The sequence below is a fragment of the Ictidomys tridecemlineatus genome, chromosome 6, assembly GCF_052094955.1.
Source record: "Ictidomys tridecemlineatus isolate mIctTri1 chromosome 6, mIctTri1.hap1, whole genome shotgun sequence".
In the NCBI taxonomy this organism is placed as follows: domain Eukaryota; kingdom Metazoa; phylum Chordata; class Mammalia; order Rodentia; family Sciuridae; genus Ictidomys; species Ictidomys tridecemlineatus.
In genome coordinates, this window is record NC_135482.1 from 94,618,021 (window position 1) to 94,625,828 (window position 7,808).

The 7,808-nt window shown below is 38.3% G+C and overlaps 1 protein-coding gene across 1 annotated transcript in view; it reads left to right on the top strand.

Moving 5' to 3' along the window:
* Nucleotides 1-7,808, top strand: part of Gpr19 (G protein-coupled receptor 19) — an 82,291-nt gene that overhangs the window by 38,319 nt on the left and 36,164 nt on the right. The window lies entirely within an intron of this gene.

The following is a 7,808-nucleotide window of genomic DNA, read 5'->3' on the forward strand; positions in this document are numbered from 1 at the left end:
CTTTGGATTTTTGGGATTGGCTTACTTCACTTAGCATGATATTTTCTAACCCTATCTGTTTACCTGCCAATGCCATGATTTTATTCTCTTTTAATGTTGAGTAATATTCCATTGTGTATATATACCAGTTTCTTTATCCATTCGTCTACTGAAGGACATCTAGGTTGGTTCCACAATTTAGCTATTGTGAATTATGCTACTATAAACATTGATGTGGCTGCATTACTATAATATGCTGATTTTAAGTCCTTTGGATATAGCCTGAGGAATGGGATAGCTGGGTCAAATGGTGGTTCCATTCTAAGTTTTCTAAGGAATCTCCATACTTTTTTCCAAAGTGGTTGCACCAATTTGCAGTCCCACCAGCAATGTATGAGTGTGCCTTTCCCCCCTCATCCTTGCCAATACTTATTGTTGTTTCTATTTCTTTCTATTTCTATTCTGTTGTGAGATGAAATCTTAAGAGTAGTTTTGATTTGCATTTCTCCAATAACTAAAGATATTGAACAACATTTTTTCATATATTTGTTGATCAATTGTATATCTTCTTCTGAGAAGTATCTGTCTAGTTGCTTTATGTTTTAGGAAAAGTACTCAACTTCAAATGATAGTCAGCTGTCCTTTTACTATATTAGGTGTATAAAAAATTCTTACCTATTTTTTATTAATATTAGGTCCAAAAAAGCATAAATCATACACACTCTTTGATTAATGATTCCACTTCATCCTGTTTGTTCATTTTTTTCTTCTTCCTACTGAATATTTATAACTATTGGCTTATATTCTATGAAACTCTCCATGACATTCATTTGAGCTACGTGCATTTCTTCTACTGTGCAGCATTTAGAAAGAGTTAACACTGTATGTATTTTCACATTACCTTCTTCCAAGTAATCACTGGCTAAATCCCCTACAAAAAAGTGCTCCATATATTGGAACTTGCTGAGAGGTGTACTGCAGCAAGGTGATTAGGATTCTCAGGGGAAGAATGCTTATAGGGTTGCCTAAATTTCTGTCTCCTTTACATCCTTCCTTAATCCAAGCAGCTGATGAAAGCCTTGAAAATTTAAAGTCAATGTGATTCTTTCCTCATACCTTTGTCGCATTTAGACTGTTTCTAGGACATTTACCTCCCTTTTTAAAATTATACGCAAGCAAATGAGCAGGTTCCCTGTTAGGCATGCCGGGGGGAACCTTCAACTGCCTGGCTCTAGTACTGTCTACCAGGATATACAGGTAGGATCCACCCTTTCCCTTTCTCCCAGAAACTCAGACACGAGGCCATTACCAGTCACAGCTTCCCTCCCTTCATCTCTCTCCAGCTGACCAAAAGGTACCTAGCCAAACTCACACTATTCTTTGCCTGTGATAACTTAGGATTTTTTCCTCTGGTTCCCAGGTCTCCATTATTTCAAATCTAGAACTATCATATTCAGAACTTTTTTAAAAAAATTAAACAATAAAGGGCTTACAGTCAAGACTAGTATACACCTTCATACTCTACAAGAGCTGCAAATAATAACTCCTGTTGTTCAGGAATTTTACAGGTGTTGTCTCAATTTATCCTCAACAATTCTGTGACATGTTTATCATCATCATCATCTGTTTTATAGCTGTGAAAACTGCACTCAAAATTATGTGACTTCCACAAATTGGAATGTGACAGGGCTGGCAGTCAGACTCCAATTCTCTGACTGCAAGTCTGTGGCTCTTTCCTTGACATTTCAGATGTCTTCTTAGAAAATACAAATGGCCACCCCCAGTCTACTGTTGATGGCTCTCCTGACCACTATGCTGAAATTGTAAGGTCTAAAAAATCTGGCTATTCTTAAAAGTATAGAGAGAATTTAATGAGCTGGCCCTCACTTTTCCCTTGGCTGTGGTTTGGTTCTTGAACTTGGGCTGCTTAATGTCAGACAGAGAGGGAAGCTGTCCATTCCCACTTCATAGACACCAGGAAATAACACAAAACTAGGTTTGGTATTTTGGACAAAGAATAACAACAAAACATTGAATCTATAAAACATCTACAAAGTTGAAAATTTTAAGTTGAGATGCTTCCTTCAACCAACAAATTCAAAATATAGTATATGTATTTTTTTTCTTTCTCCCTTTTCCTCCACTTCAAATTCTTTGTTGGCAAATGGTACTCTAATTAACAAAACGAACCAGATATATTTATTTCGTTTGGACTTGTTAAAAAGTAGAAAAGACCCCTGCAATAGATTTTGGGTTTTGTCTTTTTCAATGGAATGTTATTTTTTAAAATTATATTATAAAAAATATAATTTGTTTCAATTTTATTTTTACTAATCTTTAGGTCTGGGTTTAAACTAAAGAGTTATATTAGATGATTTCGTTTGTGTGTGGAGGGTAATGGGAATGGAACCCAGGAGTGTTCTACCACTTAGCTACACCCCCAGATTTTTAATTTTTTTTTTTTCGAGACAGAGTTTCTCTAAGTTGTTGAGGCCCACTTTGAACTTGCAATCCTCCACATCAGCTTCCTGAGTCACTGGGGTTACAAATATGCACCACAGGACTGGGCTATTCTAAGTGATCTTGAAACTCCATTCTGTCTTCAGTGTTCTGTGAGATACCCAATAGGTAGAAATTCAGTGAGACAGCCTGATGCTGCTGTTGTAGAGTTGTTTTTTCAAATCCCCCCCAAATGACAAAAGTGTTAATAAAGTCATAAGCAAGCCTCGAAGTCTTATGAAATTCAGCTATGTTCTCTAAGAATGTAATAAAGTGTATTTTTTTGGTTAGTTTACTATTCAGGATTTCTGGCATTTTACTTGATCCTGAGGTTGAAGGAAACTGGATATAATGCACTAACTGACAATTTCTTAAGTTTCAATGACAAAAGAACAACATTCACCACACCTCACATTTATTTGAAAAGAATTAGAATTAAGCCACAAAGATACAGTCAATTGGAGAGAATAAAAAAATGACCCCAGTCTTACCAGGTACACAATGAGGTGCACTATACACATCCAGTCACATAGGCCCCAAATGGGCGTCCATGGTGGGTGACCATAGAAAGCAGGATGCAGAGCAGAATAGTGCTCCCACCTGGTTCTGGGATCCCATAACCATTAGGGAGGCAGAAAGAATGAATGCATCCTCTGAGGTGGAATTCTAATACTGCTTTCTTCTAATCCTCAGTGAAAGCATTAATCCCACCAACCTGCTATTGAGAGTACATCCTACACAGATAAGCTTCCCTGTGAGTCTTCCATCACAAGTTTTGGGCCAGACTTCTTGCTTAGGAAGGGCAAATTTACCAGGTCTATTTCCATCGAGCACATGGAGAGCTGAGTCATTTGCTAGATAAATTTAGCAATTAATCCCCTCCTTGTGGGAACAGTCCCTCCTGGCTGTCATTTGCTCAAACTCACTTTGAAGTCACATAACCAAAATTTGTTGGATATCCTTGACCAGGATGAACTTTGAGGTTATGCTGCTCCCTAAGAACCATATGTAAGAGAAACAAAGAAATAAAGACTTTTAGAGCAGAAGAGACACTGAAAGACCTAAACCAAACTCATTGTCATTCAGAAGAGGCCCTCAAGACCAATGTCTTTGACCATCCAATTTATCATGCTTTCAACTTTGCCATTTTGTTTACTGTGGCATGATTCATTTATTGCAGAAAAATATTCTTCATTGTATGTAGAATATATATATAAAAAAATACACAATTCTGCACTGTTCACTTAATCTGCTAATTCATCTGGAAAAGAGACGAGTTTAGAGAACAGTGGAAACAAACCGATTTCCTCTAGCAGTTTTGCTAAATGACCGCTTGATGGCACTGTGGCTAGTCGGCAGAGCCCAGCAGCTCTTCTTGATGCCTGTCACATTAGCGAATTCAGAGACGTCCTTGTCTCATAGCAACAAGACAGTGAAAATTGCTGAGCACCCAGAAGCAGCTGTAGACTAACTAATCAATCAATGTGTTCAAAACACAAAGCTTCTAAACATTGGAGAAAATTCCCAAACAATTAATACCCTTTACAGACATGAAATCACTAGTCAAAATATTGTGTTAAACTCATGTTGCAAATGTGATCATTTTTGAAAAGCCCAATCCAACCACCAAACTGTCAGTAGTACCACCCACACTTAGCAGGGCCTCTCTCTCCTGCTTTTATTATTTGATTCAAAGAATTAATGGACTTTTTTCATAGCAGTGTAATCTAGAGTTTTCCTACAAGTAAATATTCATGCTGCTAGTAAGTAGGAAGTTGAATTTATTTTAGAATGAATTCATTTTGGGCCTACTTATTCAGACCCTTTTAAATATTTTCACTCCCCAGTCCCTACAGTCCAGACCATTCTGAACTTTTTTTGGGGGGGGGGGTACTGGGGATTGAACCCAGAGAGGCACTTTATCACTGAGTCACATCCTTAGCCATTTAATTTTTTTCTTTTTTTAAATTTTGAGACAGGGTCTCACTAAGTTGCTCAGGACTTCCCTAAGTTGCTAAGGCTGGCTTTAAACTTGTAATGCTCCTGCCTCAGCCTCCCAAAAGGCTGGAATTACAGCATGTGCTACAGTGCCTGGTTCCCATTCTGGACTTGTGGTCAACTGCACACTTTAAGAACTCTGTATATTCTCTCAAAAGAAGCTGCTTTAAAATTATACTCTTACCAACTTTCTATCATCTCTAATTGTGTTACACATTACCATTACTTAATTTGGATTTCATTTATAATTTGAAGAATGTGATTTTAGTTCTGAGGAAGAATGACCAGCGATTGCTGGGCTCTGTCATGATTAGTGTATCAGTATCTGGTTTCAGGATAATGAGGCAGGTCTGGAGATTTGAAAACATAATTTGGTTTTCAGCAGGCAGACAGTCGATAAGGTAGATCCAGCCTTTTGCCCACAACAGTTAGATATAAGACATTAAAACTCCTTTATGGAAATTTTGGGATTTAGCTATCAATAAGGGTTATCTATTAGCACTGTTTTAACTTAGTCATTGCCAACCCAATGAATTTTTGCATCTTTTGAGTTAGCACTGCAATGACATATGCTAACTCTCATAGGAACAGGTTTTTAACACCAGCCTCACATTGTAGCCTTGCTTTCTTTCTTTTTTTTTTTTTTTTAAATATTTATTCTTAAGTTTTAGGTGGACACGATATCTTTATTTTACATTTATGTGGTGCTGAGAATTGAACCCAGTGCCTTGTGCATGCTAGGTGAGCACTCTACCACTGAGCCACAATCCCAGCCCCTTGCTTTCTTTCTTTAGCTGCTTTTTTAGTTTGGCCAAGATTCTGAAGATTTGAGGTGGAAGGAAAAAATGAGGGTAGGAGCTTGTGTGGAAGGGAGATAGGTAGGTCTACTTCTGGAGCTTTTCCCCTTGAAATATTTCTTAAATAAGGAATGATTTAAAAAGGGTGCACAGAATACATAAGAATTAAGACTTTAATCAGCACTCTTATGTTGGGATTTCCACATACACCTAGAGAGTACAAATGGGGAAAACTTAATTGACTCATAATTCTACTATGTAATCTAGTGAAATATGAAAAAGTAGTGAAATATGACAAGTTTTCTCTTGATCATAATTAACTGCAGGCTGTTGTTGAAGCAAAAATATGGGACAATTGCATATTTTCAGTTAAACCAAGTGAATTATGCTCTATCTAGAAACCTAAGTGAAATCCAGTGATAGCAAAGTCAAAGTGTTAAAAAAGGCTATCTGTATCTGGAGGAAAAGGGAAGAAAGAATGAAAAAGTCAAATGCTTAAACTCTTGAACACAAAATTTAAAGAACTTTTATTTTGATTAAAAAAAATTAGAACTAGCATAATAGTTTTTTTGTTTTGGCAACTGGAATTGAACTCAGAGGCACTCAACCACTGGGCCACATTCCCAGCACTATTTTGTATTTTATTTAGATACAGGGTCTCACGGAGTTGCTTCAGGATCCTCCTGTCTCAGCCTCCTCCTGTCTCAGCCTCCTGAGCTGCTAGGATTAGAGGCGTGCACAACCATACCCAGCTTGTTTTTTGTTTTTTGTTTTTAAACTATATGAGCCTATTGTTTGGGTACAAAGGGGGAAAATACTACTTATACTGAAGAAAATTGTTGGTTTTGTGCTTTGAAGAAACACTCAACTAAAAAAGCCCACACATTAAAACTTGATTGAATTTGACAAGGTAGAGCTCTGTAATAGGACCTGTTTCAGTTGTTTTTGTTGTTGGTTTATAAAAGCTGTTACAGGTAAAAGGGAAATCCTGACCCTGGTAACTGAGGTTACCAGGCAGGATGGGTGGAATTCATTACCAGGCCTGAGATACTAACAAGGAGCTTAATGGAATCATCCCAAACTGCCCTCACATGTCCAGAGCTGATCCACTATGCCAGGGCTGATGCTCTTCTCTCAATCGTCTTGATAGGTGACTCAAGTATTGACCAGAAGACCACTGTATTTATTTAAAAGGTAGTATATTCATTTCCAATGACCAGAATGCTTAGATGACTTATTCAAGGCATCCTCTTAACAGTTTAGGAACAATTGGGAGCCTAGAAGGATAACTTGAAGGTTGTTTGTGAATATGGAATCTGAAAGAAAGGAAATTAAGTCAAGTCAGTATTGCTTTTGTTTTTTTGGGGGAGGTTTGGGGTGGTTTTTTTTTTTGTTTTCCAGTCCTGGGGACTGAACCCAGAGGTGCTTTACCACTGAGCTACATCCCCAGTCCTTTTTAATTTTTACTTTCAGATAGGGTCTCACTTAATGCTTAGAGCTTGCTAAATTGCTGAGGCTGGCTTCTAACTCACTATCCTCCTGTTTCGGTCTCCAGAGTTGCTGGGGATTACATCACCGTGCCCTGCTGGAAGGTGTTTTTAACTGATTTATTCTTTAAAATTTTTTGTAGTTTATTTATTTTTAATATTTTTTAGTTATAGATGGACACAATACCTTTATTTTGTTTATTCATTTTTTTTATGTGGTGCTGAGAATCGAACCCAGTGCCTCACACGTTAGGCAAGTGCTCTACCACTAAGCCGCAACCCTAGCCCCTGATATTTTATTTTTATGTGGTGCTGAGGATCGAACCCAGCGCCTCATGCCTGGTAGGCGAGTACTCTACCCTCAAGCCACAACCCCAGCCCAGAATGCATTTGTTTATTTTCATGTGTTGCTAAGGATCAAACCCAGTGCCTCATACATGCCAGGCAAGTGCTCTGCCACTGAGCTACAGCCCCAGCCCCTAATTTATTCTTAATTAAACATGAAGGATATATTTAAGGAAAAATGAAACAGTTGTATGTTATTGTTGGATAACAAATCATCCCAAAATTTGGCCACTTAAAACAGCACACACTCTCATAGTTTCTGTGGGTCAGCAACCTGGACACAGGTATAGCTGCACTGGATACTTCATAAGGCTGCAATCGGGTACCAGTCGGGGTACAGGACTCACCTGAAGACTCAGTGAGGTTGGATCTGCTTGCGGGTCTGTTTTATTATTAGAACTCAGTTCATCTGGGGCTTTTGAACTGGTGACCTCTGATCCTGACTGGAGGTCGCCTTCGGGTCCTAGCATAGAGGTCTGTCCAAAATGGTAACTTGCTTCTTAAGGCCATTGAAGAGAGTCTGCTAGCAAGGCAGAAGTCACTATCTTATGTCATCGAAGTGACATCCCATCATAGGTACTGTGTTCTGGATCAGAAGCAAGTTATAGGTCCTGCCTATACTGAAGAAAAGGGAATTATACAAGGGCATGAGTACCAGGAGGCATGGAATGTGGGGGCCATTTTAGAAGCTGACTACCACAAC